The following is a 20,995-nucleotide window of genomic DNA, read 5'->3' as shown; positions in this document are numbered from 1 at the left end:
TCTGTTGTTAAAATTATGTTATTAAAAAGCCCATGCACATATCTTGGCAGACTTGAACTTGAGCTTCTTCCACGTACCGCATGCAGGCTTATTTGTATGGGATTTATTTAGACATGCAAAGCCAGGTATTCTGCAGCTCTCTCTTTCATATTAGCCTCATTTTCATGATTATTTTTTTCTGATTATAACTCCTAAATACATATTTAAAATTAAAAGATTGAAAATGCCTGGTTTATTTTAGACAAATGAGGAGCTTCATGAAAATAAATAAATAAATAAATAAATAAATAAATAAATAAATAATGACTGGATTTGGCCTTGTCACAATGTTAAGAGTAATGTGAATACTGAAACATAATTTTTGTGCTCATGAAAACTCATCTCCTGTTGCCTTGTCTGATTGACTTTCAGCCTCATTTGGCTTAATATTTATTAGTGCTATGAAACAGAGAAAAAACTGTGATACCTTACTCTGATGTCTTCCTTCACAAAAGTGATTCTTCCATTTTTTTGAATTAGTGTCTATCATACGGTTTAACACAAAATAATGATCAAAATTATGCCCACTGCTGAAGAATCATCCACTACACTCTGTAAGTTGTGTCAGTCCTTATTTACCCATTAATTAATTTGAATGTGTACAAATATAACCATCTGTTAGCAGATTTTTCCACACCCTTCTTAGATCACAGAACTCACCAATTTTACACTTAGTTTTGCAAGTACACATTTATAGCTTACTACCATGTCACCACCTAATCTTTGGAAACAAAACCAAAACCAAACAAAAGCCCCACAACAGAACGAATTCCTGCAGTCTTTCACAATAAAGTATGTTTTCCAGCACCTGATCATCCTCATAGTTATTTTTCTCTTTTTTATTTTATTTATTTACATATATATATATATTAATTCTGAAGCAAATTAGTAGGCCTATTAGCTACATACACAGAATCCAGGTGTTGCCTCTCTGTTACTTATTCTTTCACTGCTTAACACCTGAGAATTATGGGTGTCGTTTTTACCAGGCTATTACAATGACAGCTGAGGTTCAGCTAATTATTCGCCATAATTCTCAAATCTTGGATACTTTGTTACTTGGTATAATTATCTGCTTTGTTGGGATGGCTTACACTAGGTGGGCCAATGGCTACAGATATGGCCATCTTACCAAATTTTAGAGATTTCTATCACTTCTTTTCGTACTACTGGTATATCTGATTCTTTGCTGATATTCAACTTCATTAACAAAAGAAGTAGCATTGCAAGTGTGTACAACCTTTTTTTTTTCCAACTAAACTTGGGAAATTAACTTGCAAAAATTATTTTGCATGTATATGCATATCAAAATCAAATGTGAAGACATATTAAGAACATGTCATGTCAACGAGCACCTTTCAGCACTTTAAAGGCAGCCTCCCCTTTCTCATCTCTCCTTTACAAATAGAATTTCTAAATGCTTAAATAAAAATTCAGCTTGTTGAGCCAACAGTTCAAACTGAATGAAAGGAGCAGGCTTGTTAGAAGCACTTGTAGCATGGAAAGTGCCCTGAATAGCATTTGCTCCCTTCTGATCTCCACTGCAACTGCACACACAGCACTTTACACTAGGCTCAAAATGTAGAACTAGAATCACTGAAAATGATAATAAAACATGTTTAAGTTCTGTGTTAAGCTCACAGCTTTCACCTTTTTTGTCCACAGATTCTCCAAACGACAGATGGACAACTGCCAAATTGACATCCTGTTTATAAAGGTCATAGTTCCTTTTCTTAAATGAGCAGAAGGTAGTTTCTTCTCAGAGATCTTGACAATGGTAACTGTTCGCAGTGTAAGCCAGGCAGAAGTTATAAATCAACTGCACAAGGCTTATTTTTAGTAAATAGACAATGATGAAGCTAAATTTGCCTAGATAAATAGTGATTATATAGGGTATAAGCCCTTTTTGATGCATGCATGCCAGTTTCATTAATATTAATGAAGCCACATAAGTCTTGAGAAGACACAATCATTGTTCACTGAATGAAATGTTCTACCTAGTTCTCAAACATAAAGATACAAAGACAGTAATCACTTATTAGCTCACTGCATATAGGCTGGTAAAAATAAAGCACTTGCTGTTTTAGCAGCCCTCTGATGGAATGCCCTGATTGTAATCTCCCTAAACAGCATCCTTTGCAACCATTTCAAAGCAGTTAAGATCGTATTGGCATATTCAAAGTACCTACTGCTGACAGGGCTTGCTGTCACTAAGAAACCGGTGAAGTGATTTGCATTTGGAGAGTGATTGTAAAGCAGCAACATAATACACTGTGATTAGGAGACTGAGTGAACCACTTCTAAAAAGAAGAAAGAACACAGGATTAAAACTTAATATGACATATATTTTTTGGTTCACCTTTTCTACTGCAAACTCTAATTTGCCAAAAAGTATAGGAGTCCACTACTACATGTCCAGCTCCAATATTTAGCTAATCTACCTATACTGATTCACTATCACTATATATATCACTATTCACTATCTATACTGATTCACTATCACTGAGAATCTGGATCAAGATTGATGGGTGCTATGTATGGTGACCAAAGTAACATGGAAACTACTTAACTCTCACTGGACTGTATGATTCAACTTTAGAAATAATTATTTCATTCTGGTGTTAAGAAGATCATATACTTGTGAATTGAGCTGTTTTTACCTACAACAACCATGATGAACACTAGACTTTATACAGCCATATCTTTTTCTCCAGAGGAACAGCCCCCAACACTTAGATTCATAATATGCGCTTTGTATTTGAAACAACAACAACAACAAAAAACAACCAGTTACATCACTTCACCATTACCCTCTTTGTGGATCAGTCTTTTGACATGGACAGTGCATAAACCTTATGATTTATGCTCAATTAGCAACACTTTTAATGTTTTACCCCTTGATATATGGCATGAATTAATTGCTTATTTGTAATCTCCTGTGCATCATATGCTATCCTATTTTAAAGAACAAGTGATTATGTGGGGGAACAATGTTACATTTTTCTGGCTGCTGCTTCTGGGTCAGGTGTAACCTGCTAAAAGGAAGAGGGATTGGATGGGTCTTCCTCTGTGTGCAGCTGAGATTGGGTATGGAGTTGAAATGTGACCATTTTTGCATTAGGGCGGGAGACTCAGGCAGGTAGAATCCATACTTCAAATGGAGAGAAGGAAATTGCTAAATAAAAGAACAAAATTAGGTCTCAGAAGTAATAAGGACAAAGGGGACTTTTCTGAAGAACCTGAAAGGATGTAATGAACTTGTTGCCAAAGAGCTGCTGTACTGAAAAGTGTGGAAAACCACTCCTGCAAGGCAAAATTCCTTCATTGTTATCTTCCAAGCTGACTATAATTTAATTCTTGTGCATGCTTAGTGGAACTTGCCTTCTGAGATTCCAAGTCTTTTAGGGGACACTTGCTTTAAAAGGAGATGATGCAGTTAAGATCTATGTCAAATCTTCAGATGACTTTGGGTTCTGCCATACCTCCCTTGCTCTAAAAACAGTTTTCTCGAAGGCAGCACTTACAGGCTAAGTAGAACTGTAACACTCATGCCTTCATAGCCACATTCACTGAATGACTGTGCTTGAGCTCTGTGGTGAAATATCAGTATGTCAATTCCTATGCCACAGTGAATCACTATTTGTAAACAGTTCCATGCTAATGAGACGTCACTGGAAAGTGTTGCAGGACACAGGATTAGAGGTCAGTGATCTCAGAGGGCCAAAATTCAAGTGCTTCATTGTGTTGTCAGGCTTTGACATATGAGTACAAAGTGGCTTGAAATGTATTTTGGAGTTTGAAACTGCATAAGCAACATTGAGTTGTCATATTCAAAAATACAGTTATAAATTGTAAATCCCCTCTGCAAGCTCCTAATTATGTAAATATATAAATGCGAGTAAGTATGGTTTCCTTATTACTTTTGCAATTCAAAGCATTAGCCAGCAATGAAGGTTAGGAAATGCCAACAGCACTGATATTGGTGCTGGTCTCTTCTTCATCAGCATTTCACAAAGTGTAAGAAATGTTCCCTTTACCGCTATGGCCAGAGCAATAGGCTGGGATACTGCACCTGTCTTAAATCACACTTTTAGTTGTAAAAGATGCGTAGGCAAATTCTAGATATTATGGCTACACAGAAAATAATGAAAACCATCTCAAGCTACCTCTGTAACCAATGCCCATCTGCGTTTGCAAAGGACCCACAGAAAGAGTGCAGAAACGTGAATCCCCACAGAAAAGAGAAGGCGCTAATGCACAGCACAATAATAACTCCCTCAGAGAGTAGTAGTGCGACACATTTTTGTTCGGGAATGCTAACCAGAGATGTTTCCACCCTCCTGCTTTTCAACTGCTTCTTCTCACACCTAACTCAATCTGATGTCAACCTAAATCAATCTCCAATCCAGCTGTTTGAGGAATCATCCCAAAAACTGCATCAATGAAACAAGCATACAAAACATTAAGGAAGATGAAATAAAATAAAAAATAATAATAATAAATAAAAAAGGAGTTGAACCCAATTTAATGAAAAGGCAGCAAGAAGAGAATTTTTAATATGCTTGGAGTCACTGTCAGCCAGTTCCACTGACAAGAGCACGAGAACTCCTCAAGCCTGCACAGGGGCAGGCACAGAGACTGAGGAGTTCCTAGCAGACACCTTCTGTCTTAAATAGAATCATAGAATCATAGAATATCCTGAGTTGGAAGGGACCCACAAGGATCATCAAGTCCAACTCCTGGCACCACACAGGTCTGCCCAAAACTTTAGACCATGTGCCTAAGTGCACAGTCCAATCGCCTCTTAAATTCAGACAGGCTTGATGCAATGACTACGTCCCTGGGGAGCCTGTTCCAGTGTGCAAACACCCTCTCGGTGAAGAACCTCTTCCTGATGTCCAGCTTAAACCTCCCCTGCCTCAGCTTAACCCCGTTCCCGTGGGTCCTGTCACTGGTGATCACAGAGAATAGGTAACCTGCCTCTCCACTCCCGCTCAGGAGGAAGCTGTAGACCGCGATGAGGTCCTCCCTCAGCCTCCCCTTCTCCAGGCTGCACAGACCCAGTGCCCTTAGCCACTCCTCATACGTCTTCCCCTCTAGGCCCTTCACCATCTTTGTCACTCCCTCTGGACACTCTCCAACAGGTCAATGTCCTTCTTGTACTGTGGTGCCCAGAACTGCACACAGTACTCGAGGTGAGGCCGCACCAGCGCAGAGTAGAGCGGGACAATCACCTCCCTTGAGCTACTAGCGATGCCGTGCTTGATGCACCCCAGGATACGGTTGGCCCCCCTGGCTGCCAGGGCACATTGCTGGCTCATATTCAACTTGCTGTCAACCACAACCCCCAGATCCCCCTCTGCAGGGCTGCCCTCCAGCGTCTCGTCACCCATTCTGTACGTACAGCCAGGGTTGCCCCGTCCCAGGTGCAGGACCCAGCACTTCCCTTTGTTAAACTTCATGTGGTTGGTGATCGCCCAGTTCTCCAATCTGTCCAAATCTCTCTGCAAGCCCTTTCCACCCTCAGCCGAGTCTGCAACTCCTCCAAGTTTGGTGTTGTCAGCAAATTTGCTCAAAACACCTTCTAGTCCTACATCCAAATCATTTATAAAAACGTTGAAGAGGACTGGCCCTAAAATGGAGGAGCCTTGAGGGACCCCACTAGTGACCATCTGCCAGCCAGATGTGGCCCCATTCACCACAACCCTTTAAGCCCTGCCTGTCAGCCAATTGCTCACCCATTGTATGATGTTTTTGTTAAGTTGTACGCTGGACATGTTGTCCAGTAGGATTCTATGGGAAAACGTGTCAAAAGCCTTGCTGAAGTCCAAAAAGATCACAGCAGCTGGTTTCCCTTGATTGACTAGATGGGTGATCTTGTCATAAAAGGAAATCTAATTTGTTAGGCAGGACCTACCCCTCATGAACCCATGTTGGCTGGGACCAATGACAGCATTGTCCCCCAGGTGCGCTTCAATAACTTCAAGGATCATCTTCTCCATGATTTTACCAGGCACTGACGTGAGACTGACAGGCCTGTAATTGCTAGGGTCTTCTTTCTTACCCTTCTTGAAAATTGGCACAACATTTGCCAGCTTCCAGTCTACTGGGACCTCTCCAGATTCCCAGGAGCATTGAAAAATAATTGAGAGAGGCCCTGCGATGACATCAGCCAGCTCTTTAAGCACCCTGGAATGGATCTCATCCGGACCCAGGGACTTGCATGGATCCAGGTGGAGCAGCAAATCCTGCACACGTTCAGGGTCGGTTGGGAGTTTGTCATTCCCACCGTCATGGAAGCCCATCATCAGTGTTGAAGACAGAAGTGAAGAAGGCATTAAACGTCTCTGCTTTGCCTATGTCATTGTCTGTGAGGAGACCTTCCCCATCAAGTAGCAGACCTATGTTTTCTTTGGTTCTGCTTTTTCTGTTCACAAAGAAAACATAGGAAAATAATAAAACATAAATAAAAACATAAGTAATAAAGCATAAATAAATAAATAAAATTTAATAATAAAACATAAATACAAAACATAATAAAACAGTAAAATAATAAACATATAAAATAAAACATAAGTATAATAAACATATAAAACATAAATAAACATATAAAACTAATAAAACTAAAACTAATAATAATAATAATAATAAATAAAAGAACAACAAAACAGAAACAAACAAGAACTAATGAGCAATTCTTCTTGGTCACCTATGTTCATATACAGGACTTGGAGAGCTGGCGACAGAACGTGGTGATGCTTACCTTGTCATGCACAGCACAGTGTTGCTTTATAGCCATGGCTGTTTTAGATGGCATTACAGTATATTTGCCAAACTGTACTGCTACTCCTTGTAGGCTTTATAAATAGTTAAATGTGGCAGCACCTTCAGGAAAAACTACAAGTTTTGGATTTGTTACATTTGTTTTTATTTGCTGGGTTTCTTCTTTAGCATTGCAGGTGTTGAGAGTCAAGATTGATCTGCTTGGATCTGAAAAAATGGCCATGAAGTCATTTCCTAGTTTCTTCAATTACTTCAAAGTTCTTGGATTAGATGTGTCTATTTACTTTGAAATTATGGTAATTTTCTGCTAGTCTGGAAGGTAGGAAATGAGTAAAGTACATACTGTCCAGTTTACAGTTTAAATAGTTTGTGTAACATGAACCCCGGAGAAAAGGGGAGGATGATGATTTTTTTTTATATTTTTTTTTAAGAAGTGACAGAATATCCAATTCATCAGCTTGTTATTAAAACAAAGCAAAACAAATTTATTTCAGCAATTAGTTTCATAGAATCATAAAATGGTTTGGGTTGGAAGGGACCTTAAAGACCACCCAGTTCCAACCCCCTCCCCTGGCCAGAGACACCTCCCACCACACCAGGCTGCTGCTAGCCCCATCCAGTCTGGCCTTGAGCACTTCCAGAGATCATTTCTGATCACCTTTGTGGCCTCCTCTGGACCCACTCTAACAGCCCCAACATCTTCCTTGTGCTGGGGGCCCTCGCCCTGCATGCAGCACTGCAGGTGGGGCCTCCCAAGGGCAGAGCAGAGGTGTGCAATCCCCCCCTCCCCTGTTAGCCTCACCTCTGGTGATGCAGCCCAGGATGCAGTTGCCTTTCTGGGTGGCATGTGTGCACTGCTGGCTCATGTCAAGCTTTTTGTCCACCAGAAACTCCAAGTCCTTCTCTGCAGGGCCACTGTCAAGGAGTTCTTCACCCGGTCTGTGCTCATGTCTGGGATTGCCTCAAGGACTAAAGAAATACGGGCTAAAGCTTTTTATCTTATTTCCTCAAATAAGTTTGGCTCTACATCTCAGGCTAACTATCTACCACCACTCTTCAGAAACCGATAAAAACTGTAATGGGAATATGGAGGGAAAGTCAGTGTGTAATTGCATCTGATTTTTAAAATATATTTTATTACTGTAACATTACAAGATGGTAATCCCTCAATAAAGGAAAATATTTATATTTTTTTTCTGTGACAAAAGCAATACTGCAAACAAAAAGCTGGTAACTTAGAACTGCAAACAGCATCTTTGTACTTTTTCTGTCAATACAATACAATACAATAGCTGTTTAAAAAAGAGTGCAATTGTGATATTAGTTGGGGCCTGGGATGAAGATCCTCATCACACAACAAAGGATGCTCCAAAGCCAATGCTCCAAACTGCAGGATAAGTTAGGGTATGTAAGCTTAGCTTTTGCTGTACAGTGCTGGACTGGGCATGCAAATTGCAATAACAAAAAGCCACGCAACTGAAAACATCTTTTTCATAAATAACAAACAAGAAGAAAGACAGAAAATAAAATGGCAAATGGTCCTCAGTTGCCAAGCCATAACTTACCTCCCCAGATTAATATTTTTGCTAGCCCTTAGAAAGACTGAACAGATCGTCCAGACAGTTATCAACACGGAAAAGTTGAAAAAGCCTGGGATCATTTTTTTTAAAAAAGGGAGTGATTCAAAAAACATCAGAGGTTTCAATTATTCTAAACACACAAAAAATAAACAGATGTACTTACATACATCTGTAGAAAAACATATAAAAAAAATGAGAAAAACAGAGGGAGAGATCTTGACTAAATCTGACTTTTAAGTTAAACTTTAGTGTTCTTTGAGAGATACAGGTATATCAAAGGTGCATGAAAATTTCAGAAGTGTTTCTTCAAATGTAAATTCTTTTACAGGATTGTTATTGCTATTCCACCTTTGAAAACTTTCAAGAGAAATAATAATAATAAAAAAAAAGTTCTGATCATTATCTATATTAGTGATCGGGAAAATATTTCGCTTGCGTTTATTCTGTGACTTCCTCACACAAAACCAACACCACATATAAATAAAATACTGATTTTGGCCTTCCTTCAGTTTCACTGTTCAACAGAGAATATTCCCCACAAAGGCAAAGGATCTAAGTAGGAAACCAAAATTTAAACAACTGCTGGTAACTCCAAATTAGTCTGTAATATTCTTTTGCATGCACTTCTAGTTTAAAATTCCCATTAGAAGACAGCGATCACAATCACTCAGAGTTTAGGTTACAGAGCTCTCTGAAGAAAGATGGAAAAGGAAAGAAACTTTTTGGTGTTTTGACACAAAATGTAGTATCTCCCTTATCTGGGCCTGGAAGTTTCTGTCTCAGTTCCCATTGTTTTCCAAATGGCATTTAGTACTCCAGCAACCTCTCCTGTCAACACAAACCGTCTCCTGAAGGATTCATTTTTCCACTTTCCAACAGCAATTTATGGAAATCACCTTTCCAGAATATAAAAGTACATTGATAGCTACATTGACTACTTCTGTATCCCTTTTATAAGATTTATTTTTGTCTCGTTCTCATAATACCAACTACATTCTGCTATTTTCCATTTAGACAATAAAAGAAAAGAAATAGTGCTACACTATTTTGTGCTCCTGCTGGGTTTGAAACAGCTACACATGAAATAAAATGGTCTCCTGTGTAAAGAAGGTTCACAGGATACTGACCCTACAAAAATACATTGTACTATAGATAAACAACACCTAAGAGCTTCTTGGATACCAGTGTACTACAGAAATCACTGACCTGGCAGAATGCAAAGCCTGAACATGAAAATAACACCTGCTTCCTTCCCATTGGATTTTGATCACAAAGTAAAGAATTTATGAAAATACCCCACTTACTTCAAACACCATCCACAACCTCCTCATTCCTTCTTTCAACTGTTTGCAAAGCTGCCATTACTTTCTAAGTACACAGAAACTCTGTCTCAACATCGAACAGCAAACCGAAGTAACTCAGAGTACATCTTGGTAGGCTGCAGGCTAAATGAAGATCAATATAAATGAAATATTCTTGGAGTGTTAGTTTTTAAGAAGGACTGATTATAAGCATTCACACAGATTGTTGGAGAAATACGTCGCTGGGGACTTTGGAAAAACAAACAAACAAAAAAACAACATTTCATTCATTGAAATTTATAGATTTCCTGAAAATGTATCAATAGGAATGAAGTTTCACTGCAAAAACTACCCAACTGGAAAATTCTGCCCTGAGATACAGGACAAATTTTTGGGTCCCTTCCAAACCTATCCTCGGATTACCGTGATCCCGATCAGAAGAAAATGTTTCCACTCTGGTCCATAACTAATATGATAGCAACTTAGTAACCTAACGCAGATAAAATTCCATCTCAGCATTTACTTTTATTTTTGCAGGATTAGATTACATAATGTTTCTTAACAGGCCCCTTAACACCTTTTACTTGTTTTACCAATATCAGCATTGTTGATACTGAAATTTGAATCAGGCAATTCTGCATTTCCAACAGAGTAGGATTTTTAGCTATTCATTACTCCTAATGATACAGAGTAGAATTTGATTAATTCTCCTATTTAATTTTTTTAAATACATTAGAAGCTTTAGAGGTACTGAGGAAAATTGCTTGGAAACAAACTGCTTTGGTAAAAGAATGATAACAGAATGTTATTGATTCCTGTGTTGTTGTTTTTGTTTGTTTTGCATTAAATACATTTTTTTTAATTGAAATACCTGAACAAGGAAACCAGAATTTTCTTGAATTATGCTAAAAAAATGGCAAAGGAAAGGTAATGGAAACCAAGCAGCACCAGCTTCAGGTGAATTAGCACTAGAGATGTCTGAAACATTCAGAATCAAAACTAAAAATATTGAAAATACATAAAATTAGAAGTCCTACCCTTTCTCTTTAAAGAATCTAGATAGATGCTGCTTAATGGTATTCCTTGGACATACCAACTACTAAATTTAATCCTCTGACTATTTAAATGTGAACATTTTGTTAGTATTTCACAAACATCTGCAAAATATTCCAATTTGGCAAATTAAGTATGGATTATGAAACAAGAAATTACTCTGAACCACACCACCTCCCCTCAAATGTTAAGAGATAACCAAAATGGGTCATTTTGACAGTTATGAAGCTTCCTCTAAAAATCTGTGCAGTACCATCTAGCAATTGAAAACACTTCACAATTTTGGTTTAAAACAGTCTTTTTCATTTAATCCTTTCTCCTTCAGACTGTCAGTTTTGATGAGTAAGTATTTTCCTACAGAAGAATCTCCAGAATATCCCAGCCTACCTCTGCTTACTGATCTCATGAGAAAGTGCAGAAATCCAAATTCGAGCCTGCTTCACTTAGAATTTTAAAAAAAGTTCCAACCAGGCAGTGCATACATACTGATCTGAAAGTTATCTCTATTGTAGGAGCCCTATTAGAGTGAAATGCTCTACAACTCCAGTATAAAAATTATTGACTAACAGCCACTGCATTTGTGAATCTGACCCTATGTACAAAACATACAATATCCAAGTCTGCTTACTACGGGGCAACTGTTTTTATTCTAAATATAATTTGAGCTATTCCTCCCACATAATCTCCTCTAGCTGATAACTGTATTTAAGAAGTACAGCACTAACCATTAATTTTCTAGATCTTTAAGATGAAGCACCCCAATTTGTTTGCAGTTCTGACCACTGAAAGGCCAATAGCCTTTTGATCTATTAACTCTGAATTCAGTTCTGCAAGATGTGGGATACTCTGGCACTGATTCAGCAATATACATGAACTCCAGCTTAACTTCCGATAGATGAGTAACTCTATGAAAGCCAAAGACTATTTATAAGCTCATAGTTAGGTAGAGTACATGCTTTTAAAGGTTTCAAAGGCTCTTAATTGAATAGCTGTACTGCCACATGTAATGCTCTTGAAATGGGAGTATTCATTTTCCTGAGGACTCTCCACAGAACTAAAAGTTTACAGAAGTAGACTATTTGTTCTCATGAATTTTATTTGTATACTGTGAATAATGCCTATTAATAATATACTCTGCTTAGTGTGACTGATATAAAAATAAGAGCTTCTTGCATGAATCAGGGATTGCAGAATCAGGTCCTTCCTTTTGTTATATTGTATAAGCAGATGAACAAGAGAGAAAGAAGCAAGTTGTTTTCAAAACCACTGGGGAATGTGATAGCCTTTCTTTTTAACCTTGGATTTATTCACTTTGATGTAGAGTGTATATAAGATTAAGAAATGCTCAATCTCTTGACTATTAAACTCTCTGCCTACTTGTAGCTGATGATTCATGGCTTATTGTTTCTCTAATAGCTCACAGTTAATTGGTATGGTGCAGAATTAAAGATTAACTGTCAAAATGTAAAAGTGTCAGGACTTTTTTTTTAAGAGAAAGAACAGAAAATATCTGCAGATGAAGAACCACTATCTAAATAACCTCACACAGTATCCTCACAGCTACAAAATGAACCTTTATACTATCAACAAGTGAGAATGTTTTTAAATAAGGCAGTTTCAATTTTATAGCATCCCATAACTTGCATTCAGCAGCTCTTTAGTAAAACTGAAATAAGTACCTCACAGTCAATGGGTATTTTTTTTATATTTTTTTGTACAACCAAAAATAGGATTCACATTAAACTGAAAATTGGGTCATGCTTCAGCACACAGTAATTTGACCTAAAGATAACATTCCTATCCTACAGTTATAAGATGTGCCTTTCAGACAATGAAAACATTTAAGAACTACAATTTCAGATAGTTTGTATAATGTAGAAATGTCTGTCATGCTCCTGGAATCCAAAATATAATGAAACCTTTCTGTCTTGGCTGGATGGAGCACTACTCTCCCACAGAACAGACAATAGCGTTGTATCATGGCATAATGTTGGTGCAATGTTGGTGCATACAACAGGAGAAATGACATGTCTCATTTCATCTGATGATTTCTTTCTTACTAATAACCAAGACTGAACTAACAATTCACAGGAGTTAAGACAAGTGTTTATTGGTGCCTGGTTTCACCCTGAGAATAGTCCTCACCCTGTGATCATGGCAAACCTTGCAGCACCCTGAAGGCATGTTTCGCTCAGCTCTGATAGATCTGGGAGTATTCAGAACAAGAAACAAAACTTGGGTCATTTACCAGGTGCCAATTATAGTGGGTTGCAAGTCCGAAGTTAGAACAAAAGAAAACGAGAAAAAGGAAAAGCAGAAACTAAAACAGAATTGCTAAGAATAAAGGCGCAAAGACAAATAAGAACATAAAATATATTACAGATAACCACCATGGTATCCATTGTTTGGATTTAATTTACTGGTACCTGTAGTTTACCATTTTTAACATTTAAATCAAATACCTTGCAACCAGCTCTTTCAGTTGCAAAGTTTAGAAAGCACAGAACCGACTGTCCATAAAAATCAACCCAGAGCCATATCTTATGAAAATGATAACTTCCTGACAGCCCAGCCTCCCTCTGCTGCCTAGTAATGAGTGAGTTGGACACCACCTGACAGTTCAGCCTCAGATAAATATTTCAAACATATCATGCAAGAGATTCACAGATCAATCCCCACCTCCAAGAAACCATTGGAGTGAGACAGAGGGCCATTTTGAACTGGCGCATCAGAGCAGAACACAACCAGCAGGTTTTTTTGTGTGTATGTTGTTATTCTTTTTTTTTTTTTTTTTTTTTTTTTTTTTTTAACTGTGCCGGGAGTTGGTGTCAAATGAAAAGAGTAGGGTGATTAAAAGTAATGCTGGTGGATCTGATGCCTCAACACATCCTGGCACATAAACAAATATGCACAGTAAACTCCATTTTATATTCACTTTATTGTGCTCCAGGACAGAATTAATACACTGTATGTTGTCTAAAAAACTTATTTAAAATGACTTCAGAAAAAAGTCCCTCAGACAGCAGCATAAAAGATGGACACATACTGAAAAACACAAAACATAGACTAACATATTCCACATATTTCTCATTATGTTTAAAGTCCATGAAAGAAGCAAGGGAATTATCCTTGTAACACCTCTCTGAGAAAGAGAATTTATTTACTGATACCAAAAATGGATAACTCCACAGTTAAATCTTTTGAACCATTCAGTTACAAGGCTGACAGGAGAGAGAAAATTCAAACTTGGAACATTTTCCAGGTATGGTGTGATATGCTTTGCCCAAAATTTAACTTGGACCAATGCCTCTTCAGAACTAAATAATCAGAGAAAAAGTATGACCAACAAGGCTGAAAATTAACCTTTCATCCATGGTGACAGAGAAAACTGGCTCAGCTATGTATATTTACCTACCTACACAGCTGAATTAATTGGAGTATTTGGCAGAATACCCTGTCCTTTAGGACAAAGAATAGCAGACTAAAGTCTGTAGGCCAAAGCACGCTCCTGATGGATAACCACACCGCGAATCCTAGGGCTCATCATACAATTTTCAGACAGTCTGAAAAATGGCAACTGCCTCAGCAGCTCTGCCCAAGGTGACTACTCCCACCAACCTTCTTCCCATCCGTTCATACAGCACATACCTGTGAACTATGCCTCTAGAACTGAACACAGCCTTCTGCACATTGGATTTATCCAGCTGAAATGCTGCTGTCAGTGAAAACAGAGCAAACATGGATCCCAGCAGAAGCTTCATATTTTTACAGGTTATGTGAGGACACATCTGCTTGCCAACTTGGCGAGGCTGCTCCTGAGTTAGTATCTCGCCATGATGCTGCATATGTCAGCACGCTTGGAGCTAGATTAGGAATCTCTGCACTTCACTCCTTTGCACCACATAAACTGATTTGAAGGAATTACCTACACCCTTTTAAAATATGTTTTAAAATATATATATCAGCTTATATTCCAAAATAAAAATTAGACATGATCATTTATACTACATAAATTAGGAATGAGATATTGTACTGACAATTAAACAAACTCATTATAATTCATTGGTTGTAATCAAGGAATATTACAACAAAATAAAAGAAAGGGAGGGCTTAAGGTTTCTTTTTTATTATTATTATTTTAAATAAAGAAGAAAACTGAGACTAATTATCTGTATTTAAACATATGATGATCTTACTGAGTCTACAAGGTTGGGATCTTGTTCTCTAATCAAGTGAATCAAAGGCATTCTACTAGGCTCATAGGAAAATTGCAGAACATCCATACAAATTGTTTTTATTCAAGAAAGCCCCTGAAGTGGACTGAGTTTTCCTCTCCTTTTTGTCGTACTGCTGCATAGCACTGTGCTGCTGGAGATGTACAGTTCTATACCATGAGGCACTACAGATTCACAGCGACATTCTGAATGAGATCTTTATTTTTGTTCTACTTTAATTATTAAGAGGGCCACACTCTGCCCTGATTCACAACCTCCTGAACACCATTGAGTACAGAGTGTAAATTAAGTCAGATTTTGGCCATCATTTGGTAAGCACCATATAATTTGATGTTCTTCAACCTTCAGAATGATTGAAGGACTTAATTTACTAATAATTAACTGCCCAAAGCCTCTTTAAGAGGTGATACTGAGTTTAGTTCTAGTTTAAGGGGCTAATATGTAACACATAAGTAGCTGCATACAAGCCACACACTTTCAACCCTTTGTTCTGACTGTAAAATGTCAATTAGACTGTTTTTTCTCCCCCTTTATTACTGCTTCAAAAACCATGCTGTGAATTTGTAGCTGCCACAAATGCTTAATATAAATGTTCATTGTGCAACAGTATCAGAACTCCAGTTTTAATACTTTTTAGAGCAACATTTCAGTTGCACCTTTTCCCTTTTTCCGTCAAAAAAAGGTATAGACTTCAATGTCACAATCACAGTAAATGCATAGTAACTTGAGACAATCATAAGGAGTTGCTGTATCTTTCCACTTTTTTATTTGAAAAAAGAAAGGTGCATACCATTAATCCCAGTGGGGAAAAAAAATGTCACAGTGAGGAGCAGTCATGGCTTATTAGAATTTTAATTTAGAATCTTTGACCTCTAGATTCATTTAATTTTTTCCAAAGAGAGAGAGTCAAATAAAAAGATAAATATGAACAGACACATTTTCTTTCAGTTATCATTGTGTTTTGAAATAATCACTTAACAAACATATACTGTTCTTCAAAAACATGCTAATCAACTGGAACAATCAACACTTGATTTTTTCTTTTAGTCTCTAACATAATAAACACAACTTTACTGTGCCCGTTTCTAGAACAATTAATAGCACTCAGCTTCATCTAGCATCTACAGATCAGGCACTTAACAGTAAAGTGCTACCAATTCCACACAGAGCTCAAAATTCGCACAGAATTGCAAAGACAAGTGAGGTGTGTACACAATTACATCTGGAGAATTCGTGATCCAAAACACAGGGTCTACAGGTGTGGATTTAAAGTTTATCTAATTTATTTTCTTATTTTTATTTCTTCATGTAAAAGCTACCTTTACTTATCAAGAACATTAACAAGCCTCAGAGCTTTTCCATAAAACAGAAAATATGATTCCTGCAGTAGGTATCTTAGGTATAGTATGCTGTTCTACTACTAGCATCAGAAAAGAAAGTAGGTGTTTGAAAGCTGGACTGCCATTTAAGTGAGAAATCTGTGTTATATTCCAGACTAAAACAAACCTAAAACACATTCATTTGATTCAAATTATTTTTAATACGGAATAAAATAGCAGCTAAAGATGTATACTGGTTTTGGCTGGGCTGGAATTAATTTTCTTCACTGCAACACGTATGTTTTGGATTTGTGATGAAAACAGTGTTGAGCACACACAAGGGCTGTTGCTGACCAGAGCTTTCAGGGTATCAAGGCTTCTCTGTTGCTCTCTCTACTTCCCAGCAAGGTGCACGAGGAGCTGGGAAGGGACATGGCCAGGACTGCCAACCCCAACAGACTCCATGGATATTCTGTCTCATGAGATGTCATGCTCAGCAATAAAAACTGGGGGAAAGGAGAAGGAAGGGGGACGTTCAGGGTCACAGTGTTTGCATGATGGAGCCCTGCTTCCTGGAAGTGGCTGAATACCTGCCTGCCAAGGGGACAAAGTGAATTATTCTCCTTTGCTTGTGCACACAACCTTTGCTTTACCTTTTAAATTGCCCTTATCTCAGCCCGGGAGTTTTCTCACTTTTCCCCTTCTGATCCTCTCCCCTTCAAGCGTAGGGAAGTGAGCGAGCAGCCGGGTGGTGCTCAGCTGCCCACCAGGGTTAACACCCTACAAGGTGTCTCAAGCCCTAATTCAATGACCCTTTAACTACCACAATTCGTCTTCTGAGTCAAAAAAAGTTAGTGCAAATATCCAGTCTACAACTTCCTCGTAAGTGGGTGTCGAGAGGCAGGAGATCTTTTCTCCGTTAACACCAGTGACAGGATCCGCGGGAACGGGGTTAAGCTGAGGCAGGGGAAGTTTAGGCTTGACATCAGGAGGGGGTTCTTCACAGAGAGGGTGGTTGCACACTGGAACAGGCTCCCCAGGGAAGTGGTCACTGCACCGAGCCTGTCTGAATTTAAGAAGAGATTGGACTGTGCACTTAGTCACATGGTCTGAACTTTTGGGTAGACCTGTGCGGTGTCAAGAGTTGGACTTGATGATCCTTGTGGGTCCCTTCCAACTCAGGATATTCTATGATTCTATGATCTACAGAACTCTGTCAATACAAACACACTGTAATCTGTATGCAGTAAGGAGACTACAAGACTAATGACCCAGAGCAGTCCAGTGAAGTGCTGTAAAATTTCTCAACAAGGCTCAGCTCACCTCCAGTCTGCAGGACCCCCTCGGCCTGGCTGACAGACAGAGTATGTAAAGGTATTCCTTGGAAGCCACCAGGTAACACTGACTTTGGAAGTTCAACAGTGCTGGAAGGCTGCTTAGCACGAACTAGCTGGTTACAGAACATGAAGCAAAAGCTGCTAGAATTCTGCTGATAAAACTGGAGTTTGGCCTGTATACATGTCTTCCTATGTGTAATTCTTGCATGGTACAGGTTTGGTTACTTCTGTAAGGTTCCCCTTTCATGTCTGAATAGTGACAAGGCTTGTCGGCTTACTGTGAAAAAGTAACTTATAAAAAAATCCACACTATCAAAGTTCCCCGTCATGATGGTAAAGAATTGCATAGGACATGCTAACAGGACAAAATGTGGGTAATTTTGGTGACAATGGACCTGTGAAAAGCAGAAGCTCATTTTGGACTCTGCCAAAGTACAAAGCCCAAAACCACGACAAACAGCTAGAAAATGATATACATGTGCTCCCACAACCCCACTGCTGGAAGAAACTTTTGGGATGGTCTGAAAGTATTACACAGGGAATATTTAAGGATCTTCAATATATACAACTCTAGGCAGTGCCACTACTATCACAGCATCTCAGCATCTCTTGCCTTAAACTATGCTCAGAGACAAAGACAGGCTGATCTGAGGGTGACACCATCTTCTCCACTCCCTACTTAGTTTCTCAGTGTTAGTAACAAAATCACATCACCAGAAGTGAGGAAAGAATAGGACTAAAAGGATGCCACATTATCCCTTTCACCAAGCTAGCATCAATTCTTATTCTCCCAAAAGTACTGGAATAGATTTGCTGTCAGTGTGCAGTTGATGGGAGTCTGTGAGTCCCATGAGAGATCGAGTTAGGGAGATTGTTACACTTTGCCAAGGAGTCTTTTCTCCTGTATCGGGGGATGAAGGGAATCCAGCCACATTATCCAAAGAAGGTGAGAGTCCCAGCTCCAAGCAACACTTCATCACAGAGTGAACCCCCCGTGGGCTTAGCTCCCCTGTGAGATTAGAGAATGAGCAGAACTGGGAAAATGGTGAAGAAATACAGACAAAAATGGAAAGATATCTCAAATCTTGTTAATTCCCTGTCTAAAAGTATCCTGCTTTTTGTTTGTTTGTTTGGCTGGTTGGTTGTTTTTTTTTTTTGTTTGTTTGTTTTTTTGTCATTGCTGTTTTTTGTATGTTTGTTTGTTTTTAGTTTTCTAATGGGAATGTTGTATTGTGAAAGTTTCAGCTGTTATCACCACTGCTGATAGAAGTTCTTTTGAAGAATCAGAAATATGAAATGAATATATTCTCATTCCATAGGGTGCCTTAAGGTAGACCCACATCTTTTCAAGGAGGAGGCAAATCAGTTCTTAACTCACCAATATTTTAAAGGCAGCTGAGTTCACTGGGTATTTCATTCCATCACTCTCCCTCTTGCTCTGAACACATAGCTAACAACCAAAACAGGGTGACTGAATCACCCTATTTATTTATGTGTGCTATGCCAGGAGGCACAATACAGACTTCTACATTGCTTGACTACTTTAATGACACAAATGAGGATCAACAGGAAACTTGCTCTTTGGGGCCAAGATGATTTGTGCTTCAGCCCATGGGTGAACCACCCATGTGAACCACAAGAGGCCTTTCAGCTGCATGCAGCTACTCTTCGTCAGGTAAATGGAGGGACCGGTCTTGTTCCCTAACCACCTGAAATCCTTGAATTAATTCAATGGTGAAAGCAAATGCCCCAGATTTCACACTCATGTAGCCATAATACAGTATAAAAGCTTTCAAGGACATAACTATTGCGTGGTCCTATTCATGCCTTCTGAAAGATTTGTGTAAACTAGTATTGAAACACGGAAATAGCGAAGTGAAATATTCTTCAGCATAATACACTTAAAGGATTCCCAGATATATCCACAGAAAAGTCACCTTAATTTTTTTTTTTGAACATTAAAAAATAACAACAACAACAGAAGACAATATATACACACTAAGTCCAATACCCTTAAATACTCAAGCCACTTTTCCTCTGCAATCATGTGTTCTGTAATTCTTTTTACTGGGGCCCAGTTGTTATTTCAATGCACATGGCAAGCTGTCTTTTCTTCTCTACTTGTTTATTGTAGAATCACTCATACTATATTTTAATACAGCATTTTTAAAGAACTTTTTATCTAAAATATAGTAGTAAAGCAAATTGTTATCAGTACTGCTAAGTTGAAAACATGAGGAAAAGTATTACTAACTCATGGATATGTTAGTTAAGAATCACTGCTAAAAGCCTTTTATATTTAAGTCTAGAAGTGCATGAAAATGATAAATATATAATTAAATATCTAAATTCACATTCAGTTTTTAATTTGAAGAGAAACTCATGTGAGTATTCATATGACCATATAGAAACCGTTATTAAATGCCTATGTAATCCCTCAATGTAATCTTCAGTGTGTTGTGAAAGGAGGAAAAGCTTGTACATACCCACATGTGCATAAGTTGAGGCCAGCAGGGACCTACAGACTTCCAGGTACATAAATACAGCATGCCCAGTCAGATCAGCATGATCTGTGCCTCCCAGCAAATCTGGAGGAAATAAAAATAAAAATCACACTATCCCCCCTTGTATGAGGCAAACTCTGGAAGTCTGAAGCTGAAATAGGTACCAAGTATGTAAGATAAGACTAAAGTACATTTGTCTCATTGAACATATAGTAGCTTCACCAACATGGAAACAAATGCTGTTAAGTGCTCATGCCCGACACACATAAATGCACACAACTTCATGAATGCAGGAATCTCGCACAGAATTTATGTAAATATTTATTGGAAGAGGCCTAGCCTCTGTAACATGATCCAGGAGCTGTATCAGCCTCCTTTAAAATTTCTGTTGCACAGTGGTATTTTGCATACAGTTGCTTTCCTGTGCTTGAAAACTGATATACAGCAAAATTACAAGCAGCCTTTCTAGCTCTTTCTCTTTTCATGTCAGGACTGAATAATTAAAAATGAAACACCTTGTATTTGTATCCCACGAATGTGGAGCCTTGCCAAAGTCATTCTACTGTAAAGAAAGAAACGTGTGGTTGCTAAAATGCACAATACCCGCTGGATGAACAGTTTGGGTCCATCAATGAAATGCACAGCCTGTTTATTCTTCTGTGTCTTTTGCAACAAACAGAAAACTCTATGTTAATCCACCTAGTGGATAGACCTCAGACAAAAGAAGAATGGCAATTTACACACCAGAAAGACAAAAATAATCCTCATCTGCCTGTCCATCCACAATTACATAATTCTTAAAAACACTTTCTAATTTACTATTTCTCAACTTAATTGTGCAAAA

The 20,995-nt window shown here is 38.3% G+C and overlaps 1 protein-coding gene across 1 annotated transcript in view; it reads right to left on the bottom strand.

Moving 5' to 3' along the window:
* Nucleotides 1–20,180, bottom strand: part of TENM2 (teneurin transmembrane protein 2) — an 895,032-nt gene extending 874,852 nt beyond the window's left edge. The window contains exon 1 of the mRNA XM_032196709.1: nucleotides 20,134–20,180. The gene's annotated coding sequence lies outside the window, so the exon portion shown is untranslated. The remainder of the gene's footprint in view (nucleotides 1–20,133) is intronic.
* Between the last annotated feature and the right edge of the window lie 815 nt (nucleotides 20,181–20,995).

This window comes from Aythya fuligula, chromosome 14 (assembly GCF_009819795.1).
Source record: "Aythya fuligula isolate bAytFul2 chromosome 14, bAytFul2.pri, whole genome shotgun sequence".
In the NCBI taxonomy this organism is placed as follows: domain Eukaryota; kingdom Metazoa; phylum Chordata; class Aves; order Anseriformes; family Anatidae; genus Aythya; species Aythya fuligula.
Note: the sequence above shows the minus strand (reverse complement) of the source record. Positions and strands in the feature narration are given on the sequence as shown.